Source organism: Coenobita brevimanus, chromosome 70, assembly GCF_032717465.1.
Source record: "Coenobita brevimanus isolate Jiangsu-jjx chromosome 70, ASM3271746v2, whole genome shotgun sequence".
Taxonomy (NCBI): Eukaryota; Metazoa; Arthropoda; class Malacostraca; order Decapoda; family Coenobitidae; genus Coenobita; species Coenobita brevimanus.
Window position 1 is genome coordinate 26,722,308 of NC_137023.1, and position 12,659 is coordinate 26,734,966.

Here is a 12,659-nt window from a genome sequence, read left to right on the forward strand (position 1 = left end):
ACACACATGATACTTCATTTCAACTATCCAAGAATTTTCACATGTATGGTGATTCCTCCAAACGAAGCCGTATTTAGTGCTTCATTTTAGCTTATAAAAACCTTTACACGTGTGGTGTTTCACTAGTGAATCCCTATAAGGACCCTAATTACCTAGTACTTATGTACCTATTCAGTCAATCGACTCGTAACACACACACACACACACACACACACACACACACACACACACACACACACACACACACACACACACACACACACACACAGAATAGAGCTCCAGATGTTGTTCAGACTACAGGAAAACATAACCATTTCTTAAACACCATCTTGTTTCCTCTCAATGAACTTAACAACACAAAAAGCATATTTTTATCACTTTAAGATTTCTATAGTTATTTTTAACTGAGTAATGAGCATGCAGGAACTGAATACAAGAGTGGTTTTGTACTTGAGACTGTGAATTGTACCAGTACTATCACCCTCAGGTTTCACTGTGCAACTGAGCTACTATTATCTGATATATAAACGCCTGACGTTGCAAAGAATAATACTGTATATTTGACAAGACCCGACGGTGAGAAGGTTGAGTAGAAAATTTTCTTCATCCCACAAAAAAAAGTGTTACCTTGTTAATAAGCGTTTTTTTTTTTTTTTTAAATGCTCTTACCATCTCCAGACAATTCTGTTCAGCTTACGAGAGCACCCAGTAGAGGAGGGGATGATGTAGGCTGTATCTAAAGCATCTTCTTCGGAAAGTATGTCCAAGGTGAACAAAATTCGTACGGTGGTTGCAGTAACAGAATATGAAATACGTCGTTAAAAAGAAATTGTTAAATTCGATACTTCGTTTTACTTGCGAGCATGGAGCAGTGTTCTCATTGGCATCACGAGCCATAGATGAAAGGGTCTGGTATTAGGAAGAATAAGGTAGAACGAGGTCACATTACTGACGGGATAATTTTTTTTTTTTTTTAATTTCACAGGAACAGTTTCAGAAAAGAAGGAAGCTTGAAATTAATTCCAATCGGCTAAGCAATGAAGGCTGCTAATGTATTCTAATACCAGATCTTCACCCAGAATATGGTACGCCACCGACAGTTCTACGGTCCTGATTTTTATTTCGTTTCAGTCCTAGGTACGAACACACTGAGACATTCTGAAACTGGAAACTTTTGTTTTATTCTCGAGCCTGCAGCAGTCCTTTTATTAGCTGCAGCTGCCTTGGACGTGCGTCACTCCTGGGCCTTGGTTCTCTGTCCTCGTTCTCTCTCACCTCGTTCTTCTGTCTAGACGTCCAGTTGCCAGCCAACGTCCTGCCGCCTCTCTTGTTTCTCTTACCATGGACTTTAAGACTCAGCAGAGTGAGTCTGCGGCAACTGACGGTGACCACAAATTAGTGTCATCAGTGTCTCTTACTGCGCATTCAAGAGAACAATGTTCACAGTCCGTGGTGAGAAAGACTGGAGAGGTGTTTTTTTTTTTTTTTTTTTTTTTTTCCGATGGTGCAGTTATGTTCAGTAACAACTGCATATGTCTGGGATTCCACACTTACTTTCTTCGCAACTCATCAGGATATCAATAAGTAGCTTTACAAGATCTCATTTGGCTCTAAATCAGTTTCCAGTCCGCCTAAAGAAATTACTGACACCAACTCTATCACGTTCCACGTACTTTGCTGATATTTATCATATTTATTACGCTACCTCTTCTTTTTTAAGTTCGATCTTTGTTTTCTTAACCCTCCAAGGTCGGACAAGGAGTAGCATTAAATCTGGCTAACCCCAGACGATTGTATTCAGATGTAAATGAGTATAGAGGCCTGTGAGTCTTAATTCGGCCATATTTAACTCAATCGTGATAAGAACAACTCTATCACTGTTTTCTAGGTAACCCAGACGATTTTATTCAGCCGAAAGAGAGAGAGTAGAAAGAGTTTTAGAGTGCAACGAAAAGCCTTTAATTTATGCATTCAGGAAGATGACACTTCTCATAGATACTTTAATAAACCCTACCGTATATTTATGTTATTGAGCTATAGACAGGTTACGGTATTGGAGATTCCTTCTATCCCTGCACCAGGTGAGCTGACCACTGAAGTGCTAACATCCTTTGGCGATGGCAAGGAAATAGTTTTAATAAGCAATCGTACTGAAGGGTTAAGTTATGGATTCTCATACTCTTAGGCTGCTATACCTCACTTTAAGCTTAATAATATCATCTGTTGTTAGCTGAAACAAATTTCATGTTTTGTCCCGACCATGATGGAATTAACAATAACACCTGTTTCTGATATATGAAGCCATGCGACAATAAAATATGCGGAAGAAATCTTACCTTGCGTTAACATACCGTGACAAAATAAATCTCTCAGCAAGGACAATAAGTTAACCCCTACCAAATGATAACTTTTTTTTTTTCACTCTTATACTGTCGCCATGCGATTTTTTCAGGTATAAATGACATCTTGTGGAGATAGAGTTAATGGCAACAGTCAATAGCTCTTTCACTACAAAAGGTCTAATATGAACTGACTAAATAATCTGGGATTATCAAGACCAAGATATAAATACCGACATCTTACTGAAAAGGGTAAAGATTGCTTCTACAGGAAATGACAATAAATGAGAGACCCGTACGCCTCTACTGTGTATCATTGTATTAGATGATCTTAGCCTTTACGTTTGTGTGTCACAGAGCCTGCCTCACCTGAATGTAATCAACTGACAGTGGCCAAAATAAAAATCTTTCAGTGATAGACATAATGAAATCCCTAAGTGTGTTTATACATCCTATGAAGTGTATATGGAAATGTTTTTATTAATTATATTTGTGAGATAGTTAATGGCTTCTGCCCTTTCACATCTGTATAGTTGTTCTCTACCAAACAACTGTCATAAATATCCATACCTCACCTTTCTGTTTCAGATTTGGGTGTTTGAATGACCCTAGATATTGTTCTTGTTTATCGATCTATCTTCAGTCTGGTAGTAGGTAACAACGGCCGTGATGATGTGCAGTGTATATGTGACTCAGTGGTCTGGTTTTGTGTAAATGACCAACCTATGGACATTGAATCTCACACATCTGTGTACCATTTTTGCACATTACTAGTGATAATTTAGAGAGTTGGGTGAGGGATGAGATGCACCACTCCCACACTGCTGTATCCAGGTCACTATGATATTTTACAATCCTACAAAGTTGGACAGCCAGACAGACGGAAATAAATACGAACAGACACTTCATGAATAACTGCAGTATATGTGGGAGGATAGTAAAAAACAAAAAATCGGAATTTTTTGAGAAACAAAGATATGGTAACTGTTTTATCTTGATAACGCTGTGATTAAGCGCATGACCTGAGAGGCGGATCTAACATGACGGAGGAAATTTGTTAAGGATAACATATGCTAGCACGATTCAGAAGAAGATTAGCAATGCCAGATATGGTAATAAAAAGATGCTTCATGTCTGACAACGAAGAACGGGATAAGAACCATTGTTCGTCCACGTAAAATTAAAAATTTCCGTCCATTGCAGCTTGGTTCTCAAAGCTCAGTGACAGAAAAAGAGAGTACTATTGCATTACAGCCTTTCATTGGCATTTTTTTCTAATTAACACCATTGTCCAGTGTTAACTTTTTGTCACAACTCCGCATTCAGGATGAGATATGGCAGAGTCTAAAGTGGACACAGCATGAAATTCTGTCTTGTTATCAGTGATCACCTAACATTTGCAATTAATATACACATCAGGCAACAAAAAGACTGCAATTCTTCATAACCAATTGGATTTCCGGTGTAGGTCATTACTCAGTGCAGCCTCTCACACCGTCAGAGGACTGCATGCAGCTTAAGAGTGACATGCCTGATTGTGGAGGTTAATAGGAAAGGATGAGGGGGTGAGACCGCTCTTCCCTACTGGCAGTGAAAAATGTGACTGATTGTTTGAAAGGCTCAAGGATGAGTGACGGGGAGGGTGGGGATCGGAGTCTTTGTTCATCCTCACACTGGGAGCTGGCAGCACCGGAGGGATATGACGTTGTTCATTGGAGTTTTATATAGTCTCTTATTTCAGCTTTCCCCGTGGCATTTACCTATGGAGAGAAGATTAGGAATAAGATAGAAATTTCGAAGTTGCAAACACACACACACACACACACACACACACACACACACACACACACACACACACACACACACACACACACACACACACACACACCTCATTACAGCCAAGTTTAACCATCAATGAGAGTAACCACACGCCTCTATGTTCTGAAGTAAAATTCATAAATACATTCTTCGCGGGATTTTGGCCATAGCTTCAGACATGTGCAGCATTAGGAAATGTCAGGAAAAAAATGATCTTCTATCGCCGGACAAAATCCTAGTTCATGCGCAGTAAATCAGCTTCCAGCGAAAAGTTGCCTGAGCTGAATTAGGTCATGTGGTGGTATCAAGAATAACACATGAGTCGTCGTCAAGCTGAAAGGGAGAATGGATACTGTTTTTAACCCTTCCACAGCCAAAAGTCCCTGCAAACTTAATTTTATCGAATGGCGGCAGCGAGAATACCCTAGAAATATCACGGTTGACAAACATAGTAACCTTTATGCACAGACACTTCATAGTTTAAGCAGCAGTGTTAACTAATTCTGGCAGCCGAATCATATATACTTGACCCTTCTTAGATGAAGGTAGGTTTCTCTGAGGGGAATAAAGTTGCTTGGCATTAAACACACTCCATACTAGGCTAAGTGTGTGTGTGTGTGTGTGTGTGTGTGTGTGTGTGTGTGTGTGTGTGTGTGTGTGTGTGTGTGCGTGCGTGCGTGCGTGCGTGCGTGCGTGTGTGTGTGTGTGTGCGTGCGTGCGTGCGTGCGTGCGTGCGTGTGTGCGTGCGTGCGCGTGCGCGCGCTTAAACCGAGGATATTCTTTAATGTAGATGAAATGTAAATGAACATTTTCATATAGTTTAGCCTTAATGCTGCTCTTGTAACTGGGTAGGAACCAGAGAGGAAAAGAGATATCACAAGCGTTGGAAAATTGGTCAGAGAAACAGCACCCGTCTGCCCACAAAGTATCACCAGTTTTCTGTCCCCCGCCTTCATTCAAGAGTGACCAAAATTCTGGACACAACTGATTGACCGTGAAAAATTCATCCTCACACTGACTTCCTCGTCCACAATCTCCGACCTTTTGAAAACAAGGCGTCCAGTCTTTTCTGACTGATTTTAGCTTTCTCTTGTTTAGTTCACTCTGGGAGAGAGAACTTCTGCAGGCTTCCAATATTTGATTCTTGCTTTCATACATAAAATAATTAATTATCACTGAAGTTTTAAAAATTATTGGCAAGGTTTTATCATAAAGTACAATCGCTCGAGGCACTGTCGAAACAAAAATCGATTATTATTCTGCCAAAATGCACAAAACGAAGCCAGAGTCAAAGCATAAAGAGTTGGGAGTCCATGGGAACCCAAGGAAGAGTGGGTGTGGCCTGTCTTATTACTGGTCAGAAATGAAATTATAGGAGAGAGAGAGAGAGAGAGAGAGAGAGAGAGAGAGAGAGAGAGAGAGAGAGAGAGTGTGTGTCGTTTCCAGAAGGTTTTACCTTAATTCTGAGGCAGTAATATTTATCCTTACTCCCAAAACTCCAAAATTGTAGTTTGGATGGTTTCTCGTGGCTGGGGTGAAACCACACACACACACACACACACACACACACACACACACACACACACACACACACACACACACACACACACACACACACACACACACACACACACACACACACACACACACACACACACACACACCGCTCGCTGGTGCAGTGGTAACGTTCTCGCTTGCCATCTGGTAGACGGGAGTTCGCGCCTCGCACAAGTTGCGAAAAGTTTCACTGACGAAGTGGGTGGTTACAGTCCCCCTTGAGCAAGGGGACGGGTGTGTGGGTGTGTGAAGGTCACAGCCTTGCCCTTAGATCGGACTATATGAGCTCTCAGCTCCCTTCCGGGAGGGTAAAATGCTGACGATCACTACCATCAAGTGATCCTGACCGACCTGGTGAATTACATGCAAACACCTCCAAAATCTTCGATACTGATGTTGCTAGTTCTTTCACGGACAAAGCATTCAAGTGACTGAATGGTTAATAGTAAACCGCTGAACAGAACTAATATATATCTTAGGCAGGGGACAGTTTACGATGCTGAAATTTGTTAAGACAGTGATAATGGTTCTTCCACAAAAACCGTTGGTCATATAAAAAAAAACACCGTCCTACTACCATCACACCAGTCCAGAATGTGTTGTCTTTTCCTTGAACATAGTATGGATGGTCGGTATGAGGACCCAGACAGCGATAAGGTAAGGCGTATGCCCTGTATGTTTCACGTTGAAAGATTGCAAGGGTAGAGGATTAAGTTAGAAACATATTACCCTACTGGTTGTTCATTAGTTGCATAAATTCGCTTACCTGACAGTCCCTAGCCTACATAGGCATTAAAACTCCAGATACAAAGATCTGGACTAGAACACCAGAAACTATAAAATGAATACTCTAGACCTAAATCAAAATAATTTTGGACTATCAGTTGGATGATCGTGAACATTTCACGACTGCATTATGAACTAATCATTACACAACATTCTATATGTATATCATTGCTTGACTACTGCAGAGTCAACTACTCGTCTCATGATTGCAGCTTCTCTGTTACAGCATTTTATTCCAGTTAATGCTTGAGTCGTTTACTGATACAAATAAATAATAATTTGGTTTTACGCCAGGTATCCCCGAAGGGCTAAGGCGTTGCCCCTAGGTAGAGGACTTTTGGACTGGAGCGTGTAGCATTTTATGACCGGATGCCCTTCCTGATCTCTACCAATGACCCTTGGGTGGATTCGATCCTCCGACCCTTCGGTCAGAGCGGAGCGCTCTAACCCACTGAGCTGAGACTAAATTATAAGAGCCCAAGAATGTTATACTACTTTATCTCTCTAGGACGATGCAAGTGTAGTATTCCATTTCAGCTTATGTCAGACAATTTTACTTAGTTGGGTGTGAATCGTTGACACCTTAGTGCTGAAACCAATAGATGCTGTAACATCTTTTTCTCCACCTTTCTGTTGGCCATAGGCTATTTTCATCAGGTAAGGATAGGCCGTTGAAAATTAAGCGCTTTTTATCATTTTTGTATGTTTTGTGGTAGGTGGGGGCGCTCATCATCCACTCACTCGATGTAGTGCTGCTGTCGGGTGTCTGCCCTTTCCTCTCCCCATCCTTCTTTCCTTATGTGTCTTTCTTTCCTTCATTCTTCCCTTGTCCTTCTGCCTACTGGTGACTTTATATTCCCTCCTCTGTCTTTCCTTCCTTCATTCTTTCCTTTTCCTTCTGCCTGTGGGTGGCTCAACATTGAGTGACAAGCAAAATGGTTTCCTGTACACCAGGAAACCATTTACTACGCTGGGTGGTAACCATATAGCCAAATTTTGGCACCTGGTGGTTTAGGGTGAAGGTTTATATGCAAGGGGTTGTTGGGGTTGATTGCTCATGTAATGCCACTCAGTGATGAGTGAGGCTGGTCACTCTCATCTTAAATGTCGAAACCATCTGCCTAGCCCCGGGCTCCTACGCACTTCATGGGGCAATGTAGGATTGGATGATGGATGGATGGATGGTATAACATTTCTGCACAACATTTGCCTCACAGCAAAATAAATTCACCTGGAGGTAAGACGAATGAAGTAAGAAAAAAGTTACCACAATGAGGGGGTTAAGTTTGGTATCTGAGTTAAAACGATGCTGAAACTGCTCTCTCTCTCTCTCTCTCTCTCTCTCTCTCTCTCTCTCCTGCTAAGATTTTTTTCATATTTACACTACGAGAAGCTTTACTTGAAAGCAGTTCATAATTATTCCAAAACAAAAAGACCTCTAATGTTTTTCATAAGACACTGAGTTTCAGAGTAAACTACCTTTGGTCAACTCGGTTATTGTAGGCGAGAATCGCGTCACTGAAAAGGATTGTGTCAGAATGTTGGACGTCTCACCAAATCGAACTCAAGGTGTGAACTAAGGAAACAAATGTTTTGACTAACTTTGAAAGAGTCTTTAGTTCAAGAAGCTATGGAAACGTGTTAGGTTAGTCAGATATGGAGGAAGGTTAGAGGTGGGGCATATATGGAGGAGGGTGTTGGGGCATATAGAAGACGAAGACATTTGGGTAAGCAAGTAAGAAGGAAAATGTCTGATGAGGTAGGCAAGGAGGAAAGCGTTTGGTGAGGCAAGCATGGAGGAAGACATTAGGTGAGACAGGTATGAAGGATAGCATTGGGTTAGGTAGGTACAGAAGGTTCTAAGTTAAGCAGGTATGTAGGATGGCGTCATGCTAGGAAGGTAAGCAGAGGGTCTTTAGGTTCATAGGTAAGGAGAGAGAAGGTACTAAACTAGATAGGCATAACAGGATACATTATCTTAGGTGTAGTTAGTCTGGTTAGGTATTAGAAAAGGGAGTGATTTTGTGTAAAGGTAATAGATAGATAGATAGATAGATACATACATACATACATACATATATACAAATACACACAGACACACGCGCACACACACACACACACACATATATATATATATATATATATATATATATATATATATATATATATATATATATATATATATATGCCCTAGCATGTATTCAATATGGACGGTGGGTGTTAGTGCCGAAGTGGTGACATGTAGAGGTGTATGGTACGTAGGAGGTCTGCTTGGCCTTTATAGCAGGCTGTGAAGACTATGCCCAGAGTCGGACACATAAATATATATATATATATATATATATATATATATATATATATATATATATATATATATATATATATATATATATATATATATATATATATATATATCATTTCCTGTGGCACCCTCGGGGATGCATAGGGCCTCGATGAACTCACACCACCACATCCTACCTTGTGCTAACTCCTCAAGATCTCCCCAACACTCATCTCCAGCTTCCCGTCTCATTGTCCTCACCCACGTCTCTTTTGGCCTTCCTCTACCTCTCCTACCAAGTGCCACCCACCCTGGTGTACCTCGTACTATTCCCTGTCTCCTATACACATGTCCTAGCCACTTCCATCGTGAGAACCTAACATATTCATCGACCGGCTGCACTCCCGTTATTTCTCTAATTCTACTATTTGGTATCCTTTCCCACCACTTAACACCTAATATTCTTCTAAGAGCTTTTTTTTTCAAACACCAAGAATTTATTTTCCATAGTCACTGTGCTGTACCAAGACTCGTGTCCATAAATTAAGATACTCCTAACCATTATCTTATAAAGTTTGATTTTTGTATGCACAGAAAAATTGTTATTATTCCAAATATTTTTAAGCATTCCCATTGCCTGATTTGCCTTTTTTAACCTTTCCTCGAATTCAAAGTTCAAAGAACCATCCTTGGCTAAATAAGTACCTAAATATTTAAACCTATCAACTTGCTTTACAACCATACCTCCAATTACACATTCCTGCGCATTTTCCATATTCATATTGATTATTTCAGTTTTTCCACAATTAATAACCAAACCCACCTTGCGACCTTCACTCACCAAACAGTCCAACACTCTCTGCATCTCTTCTGGCCCATCACAAATCAAAACTATATCATCTGCATAATCTAAATCCAAAAGTTTCCTGTTCTCTCCCCAAAGTCAAAGTATACCTGCACCGGTTTCTGTTCCAACGCGTTTCATAATGTAATCAATGACCAATATAAATAGTAAAGGCGATAGAACACCACCTTGAATTACTCCGGACTTGACTTCAAACGAATCACTCAGACAACCATCAACCATCACTTTACAAAATGTGTCCTCATGCATGTTCATAATGACCCTCACAAACTCCTCTGGTATTCCATAATATCTCATGATCTTCCCCATAGTCTCTCTCGAAACACTATCAAAAGCCTTTTCAAAATCAACAAAACAAAGACTTAACGGTACTCTCATTTCATTAACTTGCTGCATCAAATGCCTAACTATAAAGATCTGATCATTGCAACCACGTCCCTTTCTAAAACCAGCCTGTTCATCCCTCAGAATACCCTCAACCACCGGCTCCAACCTATTTAACAACACTCTACTGAAAACTTTGAAAGCTATCGGTGACAAAGAGATTCCCCTCCAGTTACCACATTCACTCAGGTCTCCCTTCTTCGGAACTTTAACAATTACACCATTCTTCCAAACTGATGGTAGTAACCCGGTCACCCATATCGTATTGAATAGCTTGGTCAAGATCATTATTAATCTATCCTCCTCCACTTTAAACATTTCCGGAAATAAACCATCCTCCCCTGGTGCCTTATTATTCTTTAACTGTTTTACTGCTTTCTCCACTTCTGCAAACCTCAACTCTCCTGTTTCTATATTTAAATCTTCCTGAGCAGACGGTATATCCCCTTCTGGTGGTATTGGTCTATTAAGAACTGTCTCAAAATGCTCTTTCCATCTATTTTTAATATCTCCATCTTTGATCAATAAATTTCCTTCCCTGTCTCTAACTGGTATTTCCTTGCGTTTACCTGCATTACCACTCAATTCTCTACTCGATTCATATGCTATTCTTTGACTCTGTCCATCATTTTTGTTTATTAAGATTTCAGTCTCCGCAACCTTTTCATCCACACATCTTCTTTTATCTCTCCTATCTAACCTTCTAACTTCTGAATTCAAACTCCAGTATGCAGCTCTTGCTAATTCAATCTCTCGTTCATAAACGCATTGCATCTCACTCCTCAATTTAACCTCACCTCTCTTTTTTATCATATCCCACGTTTCCTCTGATATCCATTTCTTTCTCCTGAATCTATGTCTCCTTCCAATCGTACATTCAGCAGTCTCATGCAAAACTTTGTTCACATCCTCCCACATCTCATCTACACTTCTCTCCCCCTCTTCCAACGTTTCCAACACCAAAAACCTATTTGCGCTTGCACAACTAAATTTGCGCTTGCGCACCTGCCCTGTGGATTGCGCACTCCGCAATCCAAGGGACACATGGTCTTCCAGGGGACACGTGGTGGGAGCTTCCCGCATGGCTGGACAAGGGATGGGGGAGGCTGGGGCGGGTCGCGAGGGTGGGTTGGTGATTGGTGGGGGGAGGCGGGAGGGAAGGGAGAAATTGCATTAATATGCTCCAACAGATAATGTATTTTTAATATTTTAAAATTATTATTATTAGTAAATGATAATAAATATACATTAAATATTAAGATTTGCATATGCAATTCCTTACAAAAAACATTAAAACATTATTTAAATCAAATATCCTCAGCATAATAATTTAATAGGCTGTGGATATTTGATTTAAATACTCTGTTTTCATGATTTTTAATTTTTTTTAACGAATTACATATGTTATTGTATATCTATATTGAATTATTAAAACAGTTGTCTTGACAAGACAAAAGAGAGAGATAAAGAGCATTATTCTGAGAGAGAGAGAGAGAGAGAGAGAGAGAGAGAGAGAGAGAGAGAGAGAGAGAGAGAGAATAAATACCACGAGAGAGAGATAAAGAGCATTATTCTGAGAGAGAGGGTGAGAGAGATAAAGAGGATTATTCTGAGCGAGAGAGAGAGAGAGAGAGAGAATAAATACGCGGGAATGGCAAAGGAGAGTCCCTTTGAGTGAGGAGATAAGGCATAAACTTCGTCCCTTCTCTCTCTTATTCTCCATTCCTTCCCTCCTCTGTCGGAGAGAGAGAGAGAGAGAGAGAGAGAGGATGATACAGTTATCACGTGATCTTTGCCAATGCCTTGGTAAATAAAGGCGGTTTTTCCCGGACAATGACCTTCTGTACGTACATTCAGTCACCGCGGGTGGTGCGCAGGTTGCTAATTTAGTAAGTTATTTAATTATACCAATATATATTTTACATAATTCCCACAAATATATGCAAATGATTTGCGATGGCGCTTTGCGACATTACACAAGCTAAATATTAGATTGCGCACTTGTGCAAATTACAACAATAGAAAATAATAATAAAAAATAAAAGTAAGTAGGTATGCTGTTTTATTTAAATATCTCAATATTTTTCGATAATTCCCAAAAATATATGCAAATGGTTTGCGCTCGCGGTTTGCGACATTACGCAAGCTAAATATTTGTCAGATTGCGCATTTGCACTTGCGCAAGGTAGTGAACTGTGGATTGCGCTTTGCGCTTGCACAAGGTTCTTCTTCGTTTCCGCTGCCCACCACTGAGATATATATATCTATCTATCTATCTCTCTCTCTATCTATCTATCTATTTATCTATCTATCTATCTATCTATCTATCTATCTATATATATATATATATATATATATATATATATATATATATCATCATCAGCCCTTTGAGTGTCCACTGCAGGACTGACCTATCCCGACCGATCTGACCAAACACCTATGTATCTCTGCCAAGTGGCTTACGCTGTCTGGTACAGGTTGTATTTTTAATTTTTTTATGTGTTCAGCTCTGGGCATAGACTTCACAGCCTGCTCCCAAGGCCCAATAGTCATCCTACATATCATACACCTCTACATGTCACCACTTCGGCGCTAACGCCCACAGTCAATTAGGATAAGAAGTGTTTGT